Source organism: Aotus nancymaae, unplaced genomic scaffold (assembly GCF_030222135.1).
Source record: "Aotus nancymaae isolate 86718 unplaced genomic scaffold, 86718_ANA_hifiasm-v0.15.2.pri h1tg000006l, whole genome shotgun sequence".
Lineage (NCBI taxonomy): Eukaryota > Metazoa > Chordata > Mammalia > Primates > Aotidae > Aotus > Aotus nancymaae.
In genome coordinates this window covers 83,128,848-83,153,315 of record NW_026988417.1, presented here as the reverse complement: position 1 = coordinate 83,153,315, position 24,468 = coordinate 83,128,848, and the positions used below count along the sequence as shown (strand labels likewise).

Genomic DNA, 24,468 nt, shown 5'->3' with positions numbered 1-24,468 from the left:
TAAGGAGAAAAATATGTACTCTGCAGCTGCCACACGAAATATTCTGTAAATGTCTATTAAGTCTATTCAGTGTAAAATGCAGATTAAGAGTTTCTTTGCTAATTTTCCAACTGGATAATCTGCCCAATGCTGAAAGTTGGATGTTGAAGTCTCCAAATGTTATTGTATTGAGGTCTACCTCTCTCTTTAGCTCTAACATTTGTCTTATGTATCTGGGTACTCTAGCATTGAATGCATATATATTTATAATTGTTAGATCCTTTTTCTGAATTGGCCCATTTATCATTATATAATGCCCCTCTTTGCCTCTTTTGGTAGTTTCTGTTTAGAAATCTATTTTGTCTGATATAAACATAACTACTACTTTTTTTTTTTTTTTTTTTTTTGAGATGGAGTCTCACTCTGTAGCCAGGTTGGAGTGCAGTGGCATGATCTCTGCTCAGCACAACCTCCAACTCCTTGGTTCAAGCTATTCTCCTGCCTCAGCCTCCCGGGTGCCTGAGATTATAGGGACATGCCACCATGCCCAGCTAATTTTTGTATTTTTAGTAGAGATGTGGTTTCACCATGTTGGCCAGAATGGTCACCCCAGCCTCCCAAAATGCTGAGATTACAGGTGTGAGCCACCATGCTCAGCCAACTCCTATCTTTTTTTGTTTCCATTTCCATGGAATATCTTTTTACACTCCTTTATTTTCAGTCTATGTGTGTCTTTATAGGTAAAGTACATTTCTTGTAGGCAACAGATCATTCGGTCTTGTTTTTTCATTCATTGACCAACTCTGTTTTTTTACTGGAGGGTGTGATCCACTTACATTCGATGTTCTTATTGTATCGATAAGTAAGGACTTACTCCTGTCATTTTGTTATTTATTTTTCTGGGTGTGTGTGTGGGTGTGTGTGTGTATGTGTGTGGTCCCTCTTTTTTCTTTCCTTCCTTTCTGTCTCCCTTTTAGTGAAGGTGATTTTCTCTGCTGGTATGTTTTGGGTTCTTGCTTTTTATTTTTTGTATATCTGTTGCATTTTTTCATTTGAGGTTACCATGAGGCTTGCAAATAATATATTATAACCTATTATTTTAAACTGTGACAAGAGTAATTGCACAAACTAATAAACAAGCAAAAGGAAAACTAATACAAACTCTGCACTTTAACTTCATATTCACAGTTTTAAACTTATTGTTGTTTCTATTTTATTACACTATCCATGTCTTAAGTTGTTGTAGTTATTATTTTTGATTGGTTTGTCTTTTCATCTTTCTACTTAAGATATGAGTACTTTACACACCACAATTACAACATTATAATATTCTGTGTTTCTCTGAGTATTTATTATTACCAGTGAGAACCTTCAGATGATTTCTTATTGTTCATTAACATTGTTTTATTTCATACTGAAGAACTCCTTTAGCATTCTTGTACAACAGATCTGGTCTTAATGAAATCTCTCAGCTCTTGTTTGTCTGGGAAAGCCTTTATTTATCCTTTTTGCTTGAAGAATATTTTAAGTGAATATACTATTCTAGTATAAAAGTTTGTTTTTTTTTTTCCTTCAGCACTTTAAATATACCATACCCCAATCTCTGGGCCTGTAAGCTTTCCAGGGAAGCATCTACTGACAGATGTACTGGAATTCCATTGTAGGTTATTTGTTTCTATCCCCTTGCAATCTGTGCTTGTTTGTACCTAACCTTTTTGGGAAGGCTTTCCAGGTACTAGAAGAAACTTGGATGTATGATCTAAGGTTATGTTCACTGAAACCATATTTGCATTAGGGGGTACCCAAGCCCAGTTATGCTGTAGTTCTTGCACACTCTAGAGGTACCACCTTGATAGTTTGGGAAAAGATCTGGAAGAATTCTCTGGATTACCAGGGAGAGACTCTTGTTCTTACTTTCTCCCAAACAAATGGAGTCCTTCTCTCTATGCTCAGCTACCTGCAGCTGGGGGAGGGATAACAAAAGCATCTTGGTCACCACCTCCACTGGGACTATACTGGGTCAGAACTGAAGTCAGAATAACACTGGGTCTTGTCCAAGGCCTGCTGTAGCCACTACCTGGCTATTACACATGTTTGTTCAAGGTCCTAGGCCTCTACAATCAGCAGGTAGCAAACCTAGCCAAACTTCTGTTCTTTTCTGAAGGGTTGCAAGTTCCCCAGGCCTTATGTGGGTCCAGAGATGCTGTCCAGGAGCCGGGGCTTATAGTCAGAAACCTCAAGAATCTACCTAGTTCTCTGTTCTACTGTGGCTGAGCTGGAATACAAGCCACAAGACAAAGTCTTTCCCATTCTTCATTATTCTTTCCCCAGGCAGAGTTGTCTCTGCCTGTGTCCACTGCCACCAAGGGCCCATGGAATGTACTGACAGGGTACCACTGATGTTCATTTAAATAAGGCCCAAGGGCTTTTCAGTCTGCTTGTGGTGAATGCTGCCAGGCCTGAGACTCACACTTCTGAACACTGGGCTCCCTTCTGGCCCAAGGTAAGTCCAGAAATGCTGTCCAAAAGCCAAGGCCTAAAATTGGGTACCCTAGAGCTGGCTGGGGGCACTAACTTACTATGGCTGAGCTGCTACTTAAGATGCAAAACAAAGTCCCCTTTATTCTTATATCTCTGCTTTACTCAAGCAGAAGAGGTCTCTCCTTATAGCTCCCAAATCCGTTTGCTCCAAGCACAGCATAGCACTAAGACTTGCCTAGGATTTGCAGTCATTGTGGCTTAGTAAGCCTTTCAAATTTATTTAGGATCCCAGACAGTTTAGCCCATGGTGATGAGGCTTGTAGAAACTTAAGTTCCAACCTCAGGAATGGGCAGTTTCCCTCTGGCTAGGGCTAGTCTAAATGCTCCCTCTGTGGGTACTAGCTGAGTTCTTCCAATGCAAAAGCCCAATTGCTGTACTCTCTCTCCCCCAAAGCACAGATTCTCTCTCCCATGCTATGCAGCTACTGTTGGAGAATGGGGAAGGGAGGTGGCATCAGCAATTCAATAGTTTCTTTCCTACCATCTTCACTATGAAGTTAAAACCAGGTACTATGATGGTTAACCTGATTTTCACTTCATATGAACGTGCTTTTTTGTGTAGACAGGTGTCAAATTTGGTGTTCCTGCCAGGAGAATGATCACTGGAGGCTTCTATTTGGTCATCTTGCTCCACAAAAAAAAGAAAAAAAAAAAAATCCCAATTTTAAAATGCTTCTGGACTATATAGATTAAAACACTATACATACTGGAGAGTAATAATTTACATACAATGTAGAGAAAAACATTTCATGAGTTATCTTAGCCACATGACATTCAATGTTAGTTCTCCAATGACAATTAGGAAGGGCAAAAGGAATCATGGGAGAAAGGAAAGGTAGATTAGTTGGTTTTAGAATTTAAAAATCTGTCTCAATACTTTCATACTGAATCATGTAGCCTGAAATATTGAAATGCAGATAAATGATGGTGGTTCTTATCAGTTCTATTATGAGAATTATAATATCTATAATTATCATCTATTATGAGAATTATAATATTTATAACAGATATGTTTTAGCGGGTCATTGCAGTTTTAAATATTTAGTTATGGTTTTAGTGAAATAATTTAACTCTGAATATAAAAACTAAGGGTTCCCACATCCAGAGCTGCTGAACAGCCAAACAAGTTAAATATCTTACTGCAAAATATCTGAAGGCTAGACAACAGAACTAAGCTTGTATTTAAAACACTAAAAATGGAGGAATAATGTGCTGATACATGCTACGACATGGATGCATCTTGAAAACATTATGCTAAGTGAAAGAAGCCAGTCACAAAAGACCACATACTGTATGTTCTATTTATATAAAGTGTTCAGAATAAGTAAATCTATAGAGACAGAAAATACATTAGTAGTTGGTCAGGGCTAGGAGACAATGGAGAATATTGTGTGTGACTGTGAATAAGAATTGTATTTCCTTGGGGAGTAATGAAAATCGTTTAAAATTTACTCTGAGTTGTACAATTCTGTGATTATACTAAAAATTATTGAATTGTATACTTTAAATGGTTAACTTGCTTAATATGTAAATTACATCCTGATAAAACTATGAATAATCATTTTGATAGTGAACTGTTATCCAATGCACAGGCAAGTTTCGCTTTGACAAAACTGGTAGTCTCAAAAGGTAGTCACCCCTGCCTCTAGTCAATGGGCTTTCCTTTTTAAACATGATAAGTAAGAAGTTCAAGTTGTTACACAGATCAACTTTCTTGTCTGATGAGTTATATATAGGTAGGGCTGTGGAATACAGTATTATTTGAGGAATTAAAAAGAAATATGCCAAGTCTTTGTGACAAAATGATTTTATTTTCCTATAATTGTAATCTAGACATTTGCTACTGTAGTCAATGACTCAACAAAAATATTTAAGATTTTAAAAATTGTGGCCAGGCACAGTGGCTCACGCATGTAATCCCAGCACTTCTGGGAGGCCAAGGCAGATTGCCTGAGATCAGGAGTTCAAGATCAGCCTAGGCAACATGGTGAAATCCCGTATCTACAAAAAATACCAGAATTAGCTGACCATGGTGGTGTGCAGCTGTGGTCCCAGCTACTTGAGAGGGTGAGGTGGGAAGACAGATTAAGCCTGGAAGGTTAAGGCTGCAGTGAGCTGTAATCACACCACTGTACTCCAGCCTGGGCAGCAGAGTGAGAACCTGTCTCAAAAAAGTAAAAAATAAAAATCTAAAATTCTACGGATAAGTTAGTCAATGCTAAAAAAAAATTGGTCATTTAAATCCACCCTCCTCTAGACATTGGTAGAATACAAGATGCAGCAGAGAAGTAGGATCTGAGAGATACAGGGTATTTAATGGTGGCTCATAGTCAATATTTACATAAGGACCTGAGCAGAAGGTTAGTGTTAAGTACCCAAGCTTTTGAAGCTCTCTACATACTGATGTGTAAATTATTGACAAAATGTGCCATGATTCTGAGGCAGAGTCTGTAGTATAGGACTAGCAAAGCAAAACCCACTTAGGAAGCCAGAAGCAAGGAATACAGTCAAGTGACATTAAGAATTTCCTAATGTATGTGAAGTTATCATTAGGAATTGTTTACATCTAGCTTTTCATCATTACTCTTGTAATTTAATATATTCATTCACTACGTATTTATTAAGGACTTGTTATGTGACACACCCGTATGCAAGAGAGACAAGGTCCTTCTGCCAGTGTTATATGTACTTGTTTCTAAAGTCCTTTACCAACTTACCATGTTTTCCACTTTCAACAGGTACATACAGAGAATATTGAAACCTACAAATCTAATCAATGAAATAACGAAATGTATTTGCCCAACTTATTCAAACTAATATAATATATAACTCCTGCCAGTATTCTATTTAATAAATGTAGACAGCCAAAATAATATTTAAATTTTGTCTCTGTAGTGTTTTTTGACCCCAAAAAAAACATATTGGCAATACTGGAAAATGTATGGTAAACAATATCTTTCACTACAGGTTGGGAAATGGCTTCAAATATGCTTTTTTCAAAAAAACATACATAGGAACCAGTTAGTCTGAAAATAAAAGAAGTGAAAAAGATTATTTAATATGAAATAGTTATATGCAAATGACTATATATTAAAATAACTGTAGAAGTCATTTAATAGCCCAGATATCTCCCTATAAATATGCAATTCATTATATATTCCTAATTATACATGTTGAGTCTGGATTTACATTATACTAAGATGGTCACTTCCATTCTCTCTTGGTATAGAAATGTGTTTTTCAAATTCAAAGTAGCAATGCTAATTGTAAATGATCTATAATACTTTCTCAGTTAATTTTCAAGTTAAAAATCCCATTTTACAGTAACTGATTAGCTTAATTCTATGCAAAATTATATTTTAAAATAAAATCTGATAGCGGGAAAAGTAAGCCACTTTAATATTCACTGCATTTCCCACAGCAAGTTTTCTTCAGTATATTTTTCTTAAGTTAAATTTTCTATGTATATTATTCTGAAGTTGTTGTGAATTATTATTCACATAGTAACCAGTATGTATCAACAACTACAAGTTTCCCTTTACCTGTCCTCAACTCTGTACAAGGTAAGAATTTGATAAAGCCTTATGTCTAATGTTTGCTATGGGACGGATTAATTTTGATTACTAACTCTGGTACTATGTACAGTAGTATCCATTAGCCGCAGTTTTGCTTTCTGCAGTTTCAGTCATTCGCTGTCAATGGCAGTCCAAAAATATCAACTTGAAAATTTTATATATAAACAATTCATCAGTTTTAAATTGTATGTCATTCTGAGTAGCTTGATGAAATCTCATGCCATCCTGCTTCATTTCTGATGTAAATGATCCCTTTGTCCACCAGATTCATGCTGTAGGCACTACCTGCCCTTTAGTCATTGGGTAGCTGAGTAGGTTATCACTGTGCTTGTGTTCAAAGAACCCTTATTTTACTTAACAAAGGCCCCCATGATGCTGGCCATTTGGATATGTCAAAGAGAAGCCGCAAACTGCTTCCTTTAGGTGAAAAGGTAAAAATTCTCAACCTAATAAAGAAAGAAAAAAGCCTATGGTGAGGTTAGCTAAGATCTACAGTACAATAAGATATTTTGAGAAACAGAAAAAGACCACATTCACATCACTTCTTACATAAAATCTTATAATTGTTCTATTTTATTATTAGTTATTGTTAATCTCTTACTGGACCTAATTTATATATTAAACTTTATTATAGGTACATATGTATGGGGGAAAAAAACATAGTATATGCAAGATTTGGTACTATCCACAATTTCAGGGATCCATAGGGGAATGTATCCCCCTGTGGATAAGGAGGAACTACTGCAGTTAAAATACTAATATGTAAACTTAAACTAGGAAGTTCATAAAAGTACTTTATATTTTATTGATATCCAGTATATTCTTTTATTTTCTAAACATGATTCATGCATAGATTTTTTTTAAAATCCCTCAAAATACACTATCTGATTGGTAGGGCAAAATCAGAAGTTTTCTTGAATCTGAAATGCATGTTTTTGAGGATTTGTGCATGTGCATGCCTATACACACATGTTGACAACAAGTAGGAAAGCCATACTGTTAACAAAAAAAGAGGAACAGAGACATTTTGGCTATGAAATTTCTATTTATCAGCTCCACCATCCATTTTTCCCTCAGACAATGACTCATTTTTAAAAATCTTCAGACTAGCCCAAAGCTCACATAACCAACACACTGTAAAATGTGTAAGCAAACAGAGGTTAGGTTTCATATTCAGATTCTGACAACATATATAAGTAACTAGGGACAGAAATAGCAAAGGAGAGGGGCACAAAAGAACTGTAAATTTCCAGACCTTGCCAGCCCATATAATTCATCTTCCCTTGACCTGGGATTATTAGTGCCCTGTTCCTTATCTATTTTTTGACTTCATCTGTCCTACGGTGATGATTTTCAAATCTGTGTATTCTTCCCAGGTTGTTTGCTGGTATTTCAGATTTACGTGTGCAATGCCTATTTAATATAGCTACATAAGGATGCCTAATAGGGATTAAGATGAAATACCTAACATTGCCATTTTTGATGGTCAAAATTTGAAAATCAGCAATTTCACATGATTCAGACAAATATTTCCAATTTGACTGGTCCAAACAAAAATGAATTTCTCACTCCCACCATCAAATCTCTTCTACCTCTTATACCCTCTTCTCAATAAACTGCACCATCATCCTCCAATATACTCAAGGAAAATCAAGGAACTATTCAAGATTCCACTTTTCACTGACCACCACATTCAACCCATTGCAATTGAGGACAAACAGCTTCCTCTCCCAATTGGCAGCAGCAGATATCTCCCCTCTGGGATCTCTGTTTTCATTCTTGTCCCCACAGTACACATTCCACAGACCTGAAAGAGTTACCTTCATGTTTGTCCCACCCATATGGGATCTGAGCAGGCCTGCCTTCTGACATCATTGCCCACCTCTCTGTCCTTCACTCACTACTGTCCAGGCACATTTAGACCCTTTGCCCTCATTAACAACAACTTCTACTATCAGTTGTCATGTGGCTGACTTGTTTTGGCTAGCACAACCTTGGTTTTAGATACCACTTACATAGGGGGACCTTCCCTGAATAGCCAATCCAAAGAGGCTGCTTTGTCAGTCTCAATCACATCACCTCATTTAAATTTTCTGCACTGCATGTATCATTACCTGTTATTTCTATTGCTTGTTTTCCCAACTGGTTGTTGGGTATCTTTCCCAGTTAGAAAGTAAACTTCATGAAAGCAGAGATTGCATCCATCTGTTTTCACTGCTGTATCCAGCAGTGAAATAGAATACTAAGCACTAGCAGAGATTCAATAAACACTTCAAGAAATAAATGAATTTTTACAGGAGAAAAAGAGTTCTGACAAAAGACACTCTTGTTGGGTTGGGTTTATTACATGTTCTTATAATAGTCCATTGTTAGTTGAGAATTAACTACAGTGTTTTTATTTGTATCTTCTAAAATAAGAGGAATTGTATAAAAATGAGCAAACTTGGTATTACAGGCAGCAAGGTACTAAAAATGATAAGTACAGAAACAAAGGCACATGTTAACAAATGAATCAAACCAAACAAGGTTGAAATTTGATTTTGCCACTTTTTAACTGTATGACATTGAAAAAAAGTTTAATTTGTCTGAACCTTCTCTCATATGTAAAATGAGGAATACACACACACACATATACACATTATTTTAAGGACAAAATGGTGTTAAAAATTAAAATGGTAATGTATGAAATGTAACTGTAAAATTGCAGATGCTTAATAAAGATTCTTTTTTCCTTAAAACACCAATCCACAATTGGCCACTGGATATCAGTTGATCAACTGGCTTATGATCCTAGTAAATAATATCGCTCCCTCCTATGACAGGTGTGACTATTTCAGGATGACTGAATATTTATAGAACGATATTAATGATCTTATCTCTAATTTTCATTTATGGTTATTCCCTAAGGAGAAAAAAAAAGCTACTTTTTTTTTCACTTTTATTAGGCTATTAGATTCCTTGTGGTTGCAAATATTTTATAATGTGTTCTGGGACAACCTAATTAGATAAAAAAGCCTAGCATTTTAGAGCTGAAAATCCACTGCACTTGTCCATTTCATCCTTTTGTTTCACAAACACCAGAAGGTGAAGGAGAGAGCATATCAAGTTGATTTGAAGGAAGTCAGTTATAGAGCCAAAACAGAAACGCTAAACTGTTTCAACTAAAAATTCTTTATATATACATCCATGTACCCATTTGGAAATGTAACATAAAAGTTACCTTGATGTTCAATTGTCATTTTTACAAAAATGCTCTGAGTTTTATAAGACATAACAAATAAAAACTCTGTAGTTAATTCTACACTAACAATGGGCTGATATAAGAGTATACAATAAGCCCAACCCAACAAGAATGTCTTTTTCCTGAATTCTATGACTTATGAGAAGGAAGCTAAAACGAAGCTTAAAGATCCTACCACACCTGTGACCTTAGAGAAAGGGTCAGCCACCAGCAGTTTAATAGTTTCAGCTGAGGACACTAATTACACTACAAAAGAACAACAAAACTCAAGCTAAAGTTTTTCAAGAGCTAAAATGCTTTGGACATGTTTATCCTAAAAACATAATGAAAATCATTTTTTAAATGTCATTCACAATTTAAAAACTATGTGAACAAGTAGGCCTTTCATGATGTTTGAAAGTCCCTTGATTTTTCTCTCTAAAAATTCAGAATAATATAATCTCTAGTACATAAAATAATCAGCATCAAATATATCACTTTTGTATTTAAAATTAAAAGTAGCTACATTTGTTGAGCATTATTTTAATGCCAGTTACTTTTTCATTCATTATTACAGTTAATCCTCACAAAAACCTTACATGAAGAGATAGTATTATTTTTGTGTAGGTGAAGAAGCATCTTAACAAGATTACTCAGTGTGGCTAAATTCACAGAGCTACTGATAGACTGGAATTCAAACCAAGGCCATGTGATTCTTGTAAGGTTGGCTGCCTCGTGGGGCGTTCGGACACGCCCCCTCCCCTCGCGGGGCGTTCGGACACGCCTCCTCCCCTCGCGGGGAGTTCAGACATGCCTCCCTCCCTTACCGGGAGCTCGGACACGCTTCCCTCCCTTGCTGGGAGCTCAGACACGCCTCCTCCTCCCTCCCCACCGCCGGGAGCCCGGGAAAAAAAGCCCCATCAGGACATACCTGATACCATTTTGTCCCATCCAGGCTCCACTCCCTGTCTACTATTTTGTCCTATCTGGGCCCCACTCCCCACTATCCGGGTCCTACTCCCCTCCATTTTGTTTCATCCGGGACACACTCCCCTCCATTTTGTCCCACTCACCTTGGCCACAGCCAATCGGACGCCTCCACTCCCTATAAAACCCCGTGCCTGAGAGGAGTCTGCGCGACTTCTCCGGCCCTTCCTGTCTGGGCCGCAGAACCTCGTCCGGGAGCCTGAATAAATTCCCTTGCATTGGATTATTTTCGTGCTGGCCTCAGTTTCTTCGTTTCGTCCTCGGCGAGAACAGACCTTACAATTCTAAAGCTCATTTTCCATACACCTGTCTATGATGCCTCTAAACATATTTCTAAGCAATTTTTATGACATATACATTTCTAGTCTGATATGGCTAGGCTTTGTGTTCCCACCCAAATCTCATTGTGAATTGTAATCCTGAGGTGTAGAGTGAGAGATCTAGTGAGAAGTAACTGGATTATGGGGGTGGTTTACCCCATGCTGTCTTCATAATAGTAAGTGAACTCTCCTGTTATCTGATGGTTTAAAAAATTTTTTTTCCTGCATGCTCACTCTCTCTCTCCTGCCACCAGGTGAAGAAAGTCCTTGCTTTCCCTTGACCTTCCCCGTGATTTTAAGTTTCTTGAAGCCTCCCAGCCATGTGTAATTGTGAGTCAATTAAACCTCTTTCCTTTATAAATTACCCAGTCTCATGTATTTCTTTATGGCAGTGTGAGAACAGACTAATACATGGATCTTTCTAGTAAAGCATTTAACCTCTGCCTGATAATATCACAATACTTCCCTATTTAAAAAATTGATAAATGTTTATAATGCTGGTCCATTTGTCAGGGCACTTACTGATGAGAATGCCATATTTCTTATTCTAAACTGATAAATTTGCATATTATAACAGACAGATCCTGTCAAGTTTAGAAACTCCATGAGTCCATTAAGCAGCTACTTGTTACATTTAGCAAAACTCTATTTCACAATTTACTCTCTACTCAGAATAATCAGATGTTTAACCTATAATATTTATTAAATAACCTCTGTGTGCAGCCTCTCTCATTAAGAGAAAATGATAATACAACCTTTAAGAAACTCTTTTTCTAATTGGAGAAGTATGATAAATAATTCTAAAAATACTCAAAATATTCATTGGTATAATAAGATACAGGAAACAGGGAAATTTGATTATCACTATTGCGATAATTATTATTTTCATTTATATTCTTCATTTATAGTAAATTATTATCTTCATTTATAGTAAAGAAGCAATGTTTAACAAGTATCTATAAATAAGCCACAACATTGAAATAAACAAACTTAATTTTTGTTATGTGTATCAAAAGGTTAACAGGAAAATACCAGTGAGGGCTACAGCAAAAAGAAGGTTCCCACTGTAAGAAAAGTAATTATTTTTTAAATTATAATGTATTCACCCTGCTTATTTATGGTTTTTTCACCTGTGTATGCCCTTTAGAGAAAACACATAGTAAAAGTTAAGTGGCTGTATATGTAATGGAAATTACCTGCTGAGGGCTGATATGGTGGCACATCCCTGTAACCCCAGCACTCTGGGAGGTTGAGGCTGTAGGATCACTTGAGGCCAGGAGTTTGAGACCAGCCTGGGCAATAAAGCAAGAGCCCCTCCACAATAAAAAATAAAAACAGGACTGGCATACTGATATGGACTTGCAGTCCTAGCTGCTTGGGAGGCTGAAGCAGGATTGCTTCGGCCCAGGAGTTGGAAGTTGCAGTTGCAGTGAACTATGACCACACTACTGCACTTCAGCCTGGACAACAGACTGAGATTCTGTTTCTTAAAAAAAGAAAAGAGCGAGAGAGAGACAGAGACAGATCAACTAGCCGAATATTCACACTTTAAATTCCACATGGAATTTATGAAATTATCAAGTCCCTAACACATCAAGAACCAAACAGTTTCACTATTTTTAATTTTTAGGTGTCACACTATGGAGTAGAAAGGGTCTGGGCTTTGAGGATCTGCAATCCAAGATTTGTATCTCTGTTCATTATTTTGGGCTGTTTGACCTTGTGCAAGTCTCTTGTGCCTGAACTTGTATTCGAAATTTCTAAGAGGTCCAGAATAATTTACATCTTAGAGGAATAGTAAAATGATTAGTAAAGACAACTAATTCTGTGCATATCAATCACATACCTAGTGGACACTCAATAAATGCGCTCTATGATTATTTGTTAACCTTTATAACCAAAGGAAAAAACAACTCTTTTTTTAAGCTTAGTTTTCACAGAGCCATGGAAATAATGCATTTTGTGGTCATCTGCTAATTGATAGCTTACCACATTGTTTACTAGGTTCATGTTCTTGTCCATTATTTTAGCCCATTATTTTATTATCTCTTTAATATATTCTTTTATTATCACTATCCCTTTCATGTGGTTTTTTTTTGTTCTAAATAAATTGTGGACTTTTGACTCAATTACTTTGTACATTTATTGGTACTGTAGCATAAAAAATATCAAAAGTTTAAAAGCTATAGATTTTTAAGTTCATTAACCTTGGGAATAGTGCCTAAGAGTACTCCTGGGTCCACTGCATTTATGCCCTTTCTTTTTTTTTTTTTTTTTTGAGATGGAGTCTGTCACCCAGGCTGGAGTGCAGTGGCATGATCTTGGCTCACTGTAACCTCTTTCTCCTGGGCTCAGACGATTCTCCTGCCTCAGCCTCCCAAGTAGCTGGGATTACAGGCATGCACCACCATGCCCAGTTAATTTATTTTTATTTTTAATAGAGATGAGGTTTCACCATGTTGGCCAGGCTGGTCTTGAACTCCTGACCTCAAGTGATGTGCCCACCTTGGCCTTCCAAAGTGCCTGGATTACAGGTGTGGGCCACTGCGCCTGGCCTATGCTCTGCTAGTTTCATGGCAGATAAAGGTAAATTCATTCATAAATCTTAAATTAAGGGTTAGTAGATTTCACCTTTATGTTAGAAGATTTTTAGAAAACCATTTCATACTAAAGCAGATTTCTTGTCCCATAATCGTTCCATTATTAATTTTATAGATGTGGATCGTAATAGTTTTTAGGGCATCAACTATTTTCCATACTACAATTAAACCATTTGTACTTAACTATTAGTTTCTCAATGTTAGTGCTCCTGCAACACTCTTAAAAATGTAATTGCTAACAATTTATCTGTTGGATTTATTCATGTTGGAATTTTTTTTTTAATCATGTATACCCCTTTCCTTCTTTTACCTAAAGAAAAAAAAATGGCACCCTAAGGAAAGATTACAAATCCAAAGCAAATTGTCAAAGCAATAATAGTATTTCTGTAAAAGATTATTTTTCTTTTAAGAAAGAATAATCCATGTGTAACAAAACTGTTCTGGCTGCTAGGAAAACAAAATGTGCTTGCCATTGGTAATTCCTATGTTAAAGCAACAATAGACACAAATACTGTGAATGATTTAGCATTTAACTGTTACTGTGGTTCATAATAAACCACCGTTATCCAGAAATTATTAATGTGTATCTTTTCAAAGATCATATTGGATACCTGCATGCACCTGTCTACCTGTCTCTTACAAATATATAATATATAATAGATGGTAACTCATTCATACATGATTACAATATATGAACATGAAAGTAAATGATAGCACCTATAAAGCACGAGAAAGCAGTCACTAATAACTTTTTCTCACCTAAACCACAATAATGTTGTACTAATCGCAAAGAAAAAAAAAAATGACTGACTAGTAACAAATTGATCTATGTGCTTGCATGTTCCTTACTGCCCTAAAATCAATATTGCTCCTTAGCTTTGTGAAATGAACTGTGTGCTATTACTAGTGCACACTCTGGGTGTAAACAGTTTCCTCATAATTCATGGTGTATCACTAGACTCTGTTCTAATTAAAACCATTCAGATCACTTTTATGAGCAAATAAAAGTGATCTGAATGGTTTTAATTAGAACAGAGTCTACTGATACACCATGAATTCCTTCAACTGAACTACCATGGTATATGTAGACGGGCTTTCATTCCCTCTGCAGCAAGCTATAGGTGGTGTGTTTGAAGGATATGGTGAAAAATAAGCACAGGCCTAAGTTCAGTTACTGAAAACAAGGATAAAGTCACTGATCAAGATGGACAGTGCAAGGGGCTAAAATTAGGCACCTGAAAGCAACATGACATTCTTAAAGCATGTAGAGTTGTCATTTTTGCCATAATATTAGCTTTAACCAGCACCTAAATATAAAGCGATGTGTGCCAGTTATGAATTAATTGTCTCCAGCTCCAAATGCACCTTTCAATAAATATATGTCCTGTGATCATAGATAGAATTCTTTTAAGTATTTCTTCTTTACAATGAGCATAATGCTGAATGTTCCCAGTAGAGGAGGGACACTGCAAGAGGAAGGGGCTCTTCCATGGGTTTTCTGTTGACATGGGAGTCAGTGATTTGGGTAGAGTTATGAGGACATTCAGTGGAACACTACCAAGCCATGTGCTTCCTTGCCAATCTTGCAGTCTCAAGCTAGAGACAAGGCCCTTTCCAGAAAGAAATACTCATCAGAGTCAGAATTCCCTCTGTAGGCCTGTGGGCCACCTACCTCAACCCCCACCCCCAGCAGTCCTCCTGAGCCCACTGCAGGGCTCATACTCTTCCCTAGAGGGTGCCTATGTCCTCTGAAACACAGCCACTGGTTGGGTTGCCCATTCCCTGCCTGTTGACTATTGGCCATCTCTGGATGCTCAGCCAAACTTAATAATTTCTCTGCTCTCCAGTGAGATGAATTTCACCTTCTCTTTACGACCTGATCCTCTTCCAAATTTGTCATTCTTTGGTTACACTCCTTTTGCTCCAAGGTACTACTTAGGTTTCTCTATATGTTACAGGCAAGTTACTCTTTTGTCATACATTAATAATATTTTTAGATTAAACTCACTTGTTTAATCTACTGTGTGGTTTTTCTCTTCAAACTGGACTAGTTGAAACACAATTCTTCCAAAACCTGGCATCAAATCAATCTGATTATGATTCACATTTTGAAACAATTCTAAGCTACAACTAAGAATAAACAAAAATACAGAATTGGGGCAGGTGCAGGTCATGCCTATAAACCCAGTATTTTGGGAGACTGAAGCAGGAGTCACTTGAGACCAGGTGTTCGAGATTAGACTGAGCAACAATGTGAGAGACCACCTTTACAAAAAAATTAAAAATAATTAGCTGGGCATAGTGGTGCATACCTGTAGTCTTAGCTACTTGGGAGCCTAAGGTAGGAGGATTATTTGCGCCCAGGAGTTCGAAGCTGCAGTGAACCGTAATTGGACCACTGATCTCCAGCCTAGGTGACAGAGTGAAACTCTGCCTCTAATAGATATATAATTGATCAATCTATTTAAAAAGAAAAATTTGTTAACTACACATTACAATATCAAGTAAATGAATTATTTTGAATATTAGCTAATAGTAGGGCTTACATTTCAAATACATAGTGGCAATTTTTTACATTAACATGCTGATCTTTCTATGTCAAAGATCAATGCATAAAGTACAGTAAATGTCTCAGTATCACTGAAGTGATCAATATCCCTGGCCATAGCCTTCAAAAGTGGTGTCATTTACATAGATTAACTCCTATGGGATGTATATTTATTGTTTCCTAATTAATGTCCAAGTGTGCTTTTAACTATGTTAACTACTCAAAAAATGTGTTTTTGTTATTGACTAAAGCTTTCTGGGTAGGCACGGTGGCTCACACCTGTAATCCCAACATTTTGGAAGGCTGAAGCAGGCGGATCACCTGAGGTCAGGTGTTCAAGACCAGCCTGGCCAACATGGTAAAACCTCATCTCTACTACAAATACAAAAATTAGCTGGGCATGGTGGTGGGTGCCTGTAATCCCAGCTACTCAGGAAGCTGAGGCAGGAGAATCACTTAAGCCTAGGAGGTGGAGGTTGCAGTGAGCCAAGATCACACCATTGCACTCCAGTTTTGGCCACCAAGTGAGACTCTATCTCAAAAAAAAAAAAAAAATCTAATCCTACAGGAAATCTATCAAGCTAATATTTTAAAAGGACTGTTTTCAGAAGACTTCATTCCTCACAGAGCTCCATTACAGGCAAAACAAAAGAAAATCCAAAAGTAAATGTTCTTTATAGTATTACGGAGATCACATTGTTCAAACAGTGCATCCTTGATTATTTCAGATGTATGTGTGCATATGTGTGCACGTGTTGCAGGGGTGTGGGCAGGAAGTGGTAGGTACCCATGGCAGAAAAAGTCCCATTCATCCAGGACAGCTCTGTTTCCAGGGCATGTATCACCTGACTATGGAAAACAGTTTGGGGTTAAAAACAAAAGCAGTAACAAAACCTGCATCCTAGGCACAATATTTCATGGAAAATATTAGCTGTTTCATTATTTTATTTGGCAAAGCTTGTTTTTCCCATGTGACTCTTCAATACCATTTGTACAATGCCAGACTGAGCTAATGCCTCACAAGCTTTACTTCATTAAGAACTTTTTGTAATCTAAAGGAAACATGTTGTGAAGACCTTAATAAGGTATGCAACAGAAGCAATGATTAACAGACCCCCAGACTACTTGATCCATGCCATTCCTGGAGTGGATTGTTGGATATCACCATATCCCTGCCTCCCCATTAGCCCAGATAAACAATTGAAGTTATATAAGGTACAAGTGCTTCAAAAAAAGGTTTGACTTTTTGAGTTATAGTAATTATTTTTTTACAATGTATTTTGACAGCATTTTCCTTTTCTTATCAGCATCCTGGGATTAATATAGGTTCTCATTACCAGCACCTAGCTCAGGAATTCTCTGTTTCTGCTGTTGAAGGCTCTGATAAACACACAATCATTTTCCCAAACACTCTAGGGAGCAGGACGCACAATTTTGATTAAGAAAACTGTTGAATATTAACTAGCAGTGCTCACTGAGACAATAGCTGAGCAACTTGTCCTCAAAAAACACACTACACTAAACCTATTCTCAGGGAAAAATGTTGGTGTTTGACAGCTGCCACTGCTCTGGAAACCTAGAATGCATCTTATTATGGTAGTAGGCTTTAAATAAAATAACCATGATTAAGGTGCTGTCATTATTTCAATTTAAAGTTCTCCTTTCACAGGTTAATAAATTCAGACATTAAAAAGAAAAAAGTCTGTCCTGTGGTAGAATTCAGTTAAGAATTAGAATACTGGCTTCATATATAGGTAAATTGTGGGCCTTCCATTTCCAAAGACTCCCCAAATAGTTTATGGCTTTAATTGATTATTTCTCAAATTGTTAGTTTGTCTTGTTTTAATTTTTAAGGATGTATGAATTAAAGTTTTCTGTGATCTATACGATAAAGAATAAAATTGAATTTAATCTTTTAAAATTTTCTTGGAAAAGCTATTGAGAAACACTCTGCAAAGGAAGAGCTCTGAATTCAACTACTTTCAAATCTCGTATGCTTAAACAGGTTTAGAGCCTAAGAAAAAAAATCTATCTAGAAAAAAACTCTAAGCACAGCACAAAGAGGTCTTACAGATACTGTTAAAAGGAAATGAAAACGTTAAATGCAGATGACAGAGGGTATATTAAGTGCTCATAAACACTAATATTTATACATGCCATTTGTCTTCCTACAAATTTCAAAGTTCTTACTCTACAATTTGAAGTACATTAAGAGAACATTAGCATCTTCATGCAGACAAGAGACAGAAATTCCCATTAAAAACTAAAAATGGAGGATCAGAAATGTAAGACAATTATATTTCATATCTCTCTGCACTGCTTTCTTATCTTTATTTTACCTGTAAATAAAGTTCTTTACAATGGATTTTGGTATGTAGCTTACAAAATATAACAAAACCCATATGCATATAGAGATGTTTGAACACAGTAATATCACTGTTTGCATCATATACTAACACATTTTTCTTTCATTCCAACTTTAAGAAAAACTAATTAATTAAAAAGAAAAATGCACACTAAATATATACACATATACACACATATAGAGGACACATATACACAAACAATATGATAACACCTAACATGTTAGGATAACTTTAAATATAAATACATCTCAATATTCTCATATTTAAATTTTTTAATAAAATTACATTCCTAAAAAAAATTTCTCATGAAATTTGCTGAAAAAAATTAGAGTTCTAGATGCAAATTCATTCCACAAATCAATAGATTTGGAAAACCAAGAACCTCACCCTATTCTAAATGCATATTATTTACCATATTATTTACCAATCCCCATATTCTCAATTTGAAGAAATAACAAAACTCTCAATCATTATTATCCCACGTGGGATAAAAATATAAACTTTCATTGTACTCAAACAAGAAAACAGATTATTTTGCTGTTAAGAAAAAATAAAATATTCTTTGATGCAGAGTATCTTCATCAAGATTTTAATACAATTTCTTTTTAACCCCCAACCCCCTGTCCCTCTAGACTACTGTTAAACAATTTTTTTAAAGCATCTGACATAGAACTTAGAGCTCTTTTCTCCCCATATGCTTTACTCGATTAAAAAAAAATCAAACAGGCTTTTGCTTTCAGTTAAGACAACAAAGAATTCAACAATGTAAGATTTGTTTCCTCCAGTTAAAAAATTTATTTTAGCCACGTGCAGTGGCTCACACCTGTCATCCCAACATTTTGTGAGGTCATGGTGGGAGGACTGCTTGAGCTCAGGAGTTCAAGAGCAGCCTGAGCAACTTAGGGAGACCCCATCTTTACAAAAAATTACAAATTAGCCAGGCATCCTGGCATGCATCTGTAGTCCCAGCTACTTGGGGGCACTGAGATGAGGGGATGTCTTGAGCCTGGGAGATTCAGGCTACAGTGAGCCATGATCATGCCACCGCACTCCAGCCTGGGACACAGTGAGACACTCAAAAAAAAAATACTTACTTTGCACATTTTTAATAAATAAAGGTTTATAAATTTGAATGCTCATTTCTTATTTTCCAGCTTTGATGGCATATTACCCTTCTTGTGAGTTAGGGTTGGAAGCAAAAGTAAAAAGTAAACCACTCCCACTAACAAAATCATCTTGTCCCTCAGTAAGCGTTTTGATATGAGGTATATGAATTATTGATAGAGCTTCAGCAATAGACCTGAATTTTTGAGTGCTAGCAATTTTATTTTAAAAAAGCACACGGAAACCACTCTTGGTTAATACCAAAGTTATTTATACGTGCATAGAAATTCTTTAATAATTATCATGGTTCAATTTTTGCACAGATAACTAAGTGTAAATTTCTATGTATTGAGGATTATAAAATGTGAGTGCTTTCTTTCTTTCAAACTAAAATATCTAATGTAGTTAAGGCTAAATTATGTTCATTCTAGGGTTCTAGTGTTTATGTTCCTGTTTCCAGGGCTAGTGGAGCATTGCACGAAATAAGAAGAGCCTCTGGGAAAAGAAATCTCAGAGGAAAAGGGAAAAGAAAAATGAGGTGCACATGTTTGGTTCAAGGTCAGTTGTCCCAGATGCTAGGGAAGATAAAACATACCTCCAATTGTCTTCTATCCCAGGCTTCATGGGCATAAGCTTGAGTCCTAAGGCAAAGGATCTACAGGTAATGAGCAAGTGAAATCTAAAAGCAGCTGCTTGTCTACAGAATCAACCTGGGACATGGAGAGCCCAAGGAATCGGCAGAATTGGCACTGGCAACAGCAGGGCTTGCAGTGTTGGCAGCAACACTAATGACAGCAGTGGTGCAGTTAGTGATAACAACACATTTGGCAGCAGCAAGAGTTCCTTTAACTCCTTATACATCAGCTCCCTGCACCTTGAGCATCCACAGCCCAGGTCTCGATGGTAACAGAGATGGCAGAAAACACTAGAAGCTGCAGCAGCAGTTTCTTCTGTGCTGATCAGGAGCACTTTTGTCTCTCCATGACTCAGAGCACAGCAAAGGAAGTAGGAGAATAGAAAAGTCAAGGTAACATAGTGGGCATGATGGTATGGATCTTGCAGCCAGCCATAGCTGGGTTAAAACCAAGGACTGCCATTTAATATATCACATAATTTTTTAAAGTGAACCAGTGGCACTGGCCAAATTATTTAACCTCTCTATGCCTCAAATTTGTTGTGTGTAGGATGGAAATAATAACAGTCCCCATCTAATATGACTGTGATAATGTCTAATGAGATAATTTAAATAAATAACTTAGCAGAGTACCTGGCAGGTAATAGGGACTCAACAATGATCAGCTCTAAAAACGTGGAGGGCAACTCAAAAGCTGTGTGCTGTTGGGCCTATTTCTTCCCACTAGGTCTTACACAATAAATCAATGGACTCTAAAAGTAATTTCAAAAGAATAAGAGAGGTTGGGTTGGGTGCAGTGGCTCACACCTGTAATTCCAGCACTTTGGGGGGCTGAGGCGGGCTGATCATCTGAGGTCAGGAAGTCAAGACCAGCCTAGCCAACATGGTGAAACCTTGTCTCTACTAAAAATACAAAAATTAGCTGGGTGTGGTGGTGGGCACCTGTAATTCCAGCTACTCAGGAGACTGAGGCAAGAGAATTTCTTGAGCCAGGGAGACGGAGGTTGCAGTGAGCCAAGTTCATGCATGCACTCCAGCCTGGGCAACAAAAGCGAGACTCCATCTCAAAAAAAAAAAAGAAAGAAAGAAAAAAAAAATAAAGAAAGAAAGAGAGAGGTTGGTGTACGCAGAGGCCCACCCAGAAAAATATCATATTTGGGTAGTTATTTTTGCCTTAGATCTCCCTGTATAAATACAAGAGGTCCAGGAATACACAGGCTGCCTAATATCATATTTTCTGATTTTATAATTTCAAACCTCCAAAGTATTTGGTTTCCATTTGTATCATATAAGCACAACATATATATATATATATATATATATATATAATTGTACTTTAGGTTCTGGGGTACATGTGCAGAACATGCAGGATTGTTGCATAGGTGCATACATGGCAATCTGGTTTGGTGCCTCCATCACCCCGTCACCTATATCTGATATTTCTTCCCATGTTATCCCTCCCCAACCTCTGCACTGTCCCTCCCCTATTCCCCTCCAACAGACCTCAGTGTGTGATGCTCCCCTCTCTGTGTCCATGTGTTCTCATTGTTCAACACCTGCCTATGAATGAGAACATGTGGTGTTTGATTTTCTGTTCTTGTGTCAGTTTGCTGAGGATGGTTTCCAGATTCATCCATGTCCCTAACAAAGGACACGAACTCATTGTATTTTACGGCTGCATAATATTCCATGGTGTATATGTGCCACATATTCCTTGTCCAGTCTATCATCGATGGGCATTTGGGTTGTTTCCAGGTCTTTGCTATTGTAAACAGTGCTGCAATGAACATACGTATGCATGTGTCTTTATAACAGAATGATTTATAATCCTATGGATATATACCCAGTAATGGAATTGCTGGGTCAAATGGAATTTCTATTTCTAGGTACACTTCATGCAACTCAAGATTAAGAAGTAAATTTCAGCACATTTTAATAGAAAAAATATATGTAAGAAAGGCATAATTTAATAGTATCCTTATTTCAAACTTATTTTTATTATTTGTGTTAGTTGTTACGGGCTAATTATCCAAGATCTGAGTGCATCAGTCATATTGATACATATTAGTAGAACAAAATAAAAAAATATTTTTCAAATGATAATAAATAGCACCATGATTTCTACTCCTTTTATAATTATTTTCAATGTTAGTGCTACTTACTCAGAAAATTCCTCATAGCTGAATACATGTTGCAAAGAGCTTAATTTAAATAGATGTCTTTTACTAAATACTGATGTATTTCCACCCTTTGTGCTATGTTTAGCAGATTCAAATGACTCTATGTGGTTACAAATATTAGGAAGTAAAATAAATTTTAAGGATCACAAGATGAATGCAATTTTGCAATTCAGCAGAAAACAGATTTTCCAAAGTATAAAGTTGGTCATTTAGACAGGTGTTTCTTCTACCTCAAAAGGCATCTCGTGCAGTAAAACACGCTAGGTTTTCTTAGAATTGCTGTAAATTATTATCCAATTCTACCTAGAAGCAAACAAGCTACAGATCACATTACATGGTTGTAGAATTGGAAGAGACCTTGAAACTCTTCTAATCTGACAGATTTGCCATTTTAGTGCTACTGCATCTTGCTCAGAAGCAGATGCTGAGCCAGAGTTAGAAGTCCAAGATTACTGGAGAGTAACACTAGGAAAGATAAAGAGGAAGGAAAAAGGATTATGCATGGAAAGCCTTCAGACCACAAGGCAGATCTGACATTTGTGAGGGGAAATAAGAAGGTAAGAAGAATTAGATGGAGAACAACACGTGGAATGCAATACATATTCCACAATGTCTACTAACCAATGTGGCACTACACCAAAAAGACAACTGGTCAAGTGAATCCTACATTGGAAGAAATGGCCAGGTCTCCAGTATCCTATCATGCTCAGTCATTGGCTGGAAGATGATCTGGAAAAGCACGACCTTAGCTTGAATCCTGCAGAGGATTCTAAATGTTTGAGACACAAGACCTATCATCTACCTGTATTTCTCATAGCTGAAGAACAAGTTCTTTCTTGAAGTAAGATCAAGAAGCACGCCTCCACAACAATCACATATCTCAACAAGGTGGAAAGTCAAGGCCCCTCTGTGAAGCACCTATAATGAAAGCTTCATCACATTGAAATTAAATATATTTATTCATATGTGGATTCTCAATGTGTTTTATCTTTCCATTCCTTGAATTCTCAAAACCAACTATATTCTCCTTGCAAAAGCAGCCTTCTGAGAGTTGAAATTAATTTTCTTATGCCAATTGAATCTTCACTTGTCTAATTTTAACACCCCATATCCCTTATAATTTATTTCCCTTTCCTAGAGGAACTATAACCTCACCTTGCCTGAGGGCTCAGTATCTTGGGATGGGAACAGAGATGACATAAACTAACACTCAGTCTTCAGTACATGGAGATGAAATAAATGTGTAAGTCACTGAGTATTTCAAATATCTATTTCTATGAAACAAACCACTCCCAGATTTAATGGTTTAACACAACTGCGTATCTACTTATGGTTTTACAATTTGAGCAAGGCTCAGCTGACTGGCTTTTCTGCCAATCTCACATAGGTCATTCATGCAGTAGCAATCTTCCGCAGACTCATTTGGGGCTGAAATCCAAAATGACCCTATTCACACACCTGGTGATTCCTAGCTAGCCAAGCATCTCTCTCACTCTCCTCACAGCATCTCTAATAGAGTAGCCAATCATATTACATGATAGCCTAGGGGTTCAAGGAGTGAAAGTGATGGCTGCCACGCCTCTTAAAGCTGAGGCCCATAACTGATATAGTATTACGTACACCACACTGTATTAGTCAAAGCAAGACACAAGTTTATTTCCTGGATTCAAGAGGAGGAAAAATAGATTCCACTTCTTGATGAGAGAAGCAGCAAAGCATCTGTGGCCAATTTTAATCCACCAGTGAAGCAAAGCTATTATCTAACCAGTAGCATATCTAAAACATCAATCTCCAGGGAATGAAAAGAGACAAAAATGAGGAAAAAAGCAATGGATCAACAAGTAGAGATGGCCTAACCAAAGTAGGTTCTATACCAAAAGCAGGAGAGACAAATCCAGCAATAACCTAACTGTATAGCTTTAGAATCTGATTGCTATAAGACCAAAGACTAGTTCCAGCACTTATGACATTAGCCTAGTTTCATAGCCTCTATAAACCTCTATTTTCTCAATTGCCAAATAGAGTATATAATGTCCACCTCTCAGGTTGTCGTGAGACTCAAATGAGATTATGGATCTATAAAAATCTGTCCCACTCAACAGTGGAGGCTGCAGTTGAGGCTGTTTTTTTTCCTCCATTTTTATCTTCCTCTTAACTTTAGAAGAGGTAACAGAAAGTCACTTTAGGCTGGGTACGGTGGCTCATTCCTGTAATCTCAGCACTTTAGGATGCTGTGGTGGGCAGAAGGCTTAAGCCCAGGAGTTTGAGACCAGCCCAGGAAACACGCAAAACCTTGTCTCTACAAAAGGGTATGGTGGCATGCATCTGTAGTCCCAAATACTCAGGATGCTGAGGTGGGAGGATAGCTTGAACCCAGGGAGGTCGAGGATACAGTTAGCCGTGATCATGCCACT

At 37.0% G+C, this 24,468-nt stretch overlaps 1 protein-coding gene across 5 annotated transcripts in view; it reads right to left on the bottom strand.

Annotated features, from left to right (window-relative positions):
- Positions 1-24,468, bottom strand: part of CCSER1 (coiled-coil serine rich protein 1) — a 1,355,695-nt gene that overhangs the window by 1,234,219 nt on the left and 97,008 nt on the right. Inside the window, exon 1 of one of the 5 annotated variants that reach the window (XM_012437741.2) lies at positions 19,836-20,148. The exons of the other annotated variants lie outside the window; for them this stretch is intronic. The gene's annotated coding sequence lies outside the window, so the exon portion shown is untranslated. Of the gene's footprint in view, positions 1-19,835; positions 20,149-24,468 lie in introns of those variants that run through there. 5 annotated transcript variants of the gene reach the window in all.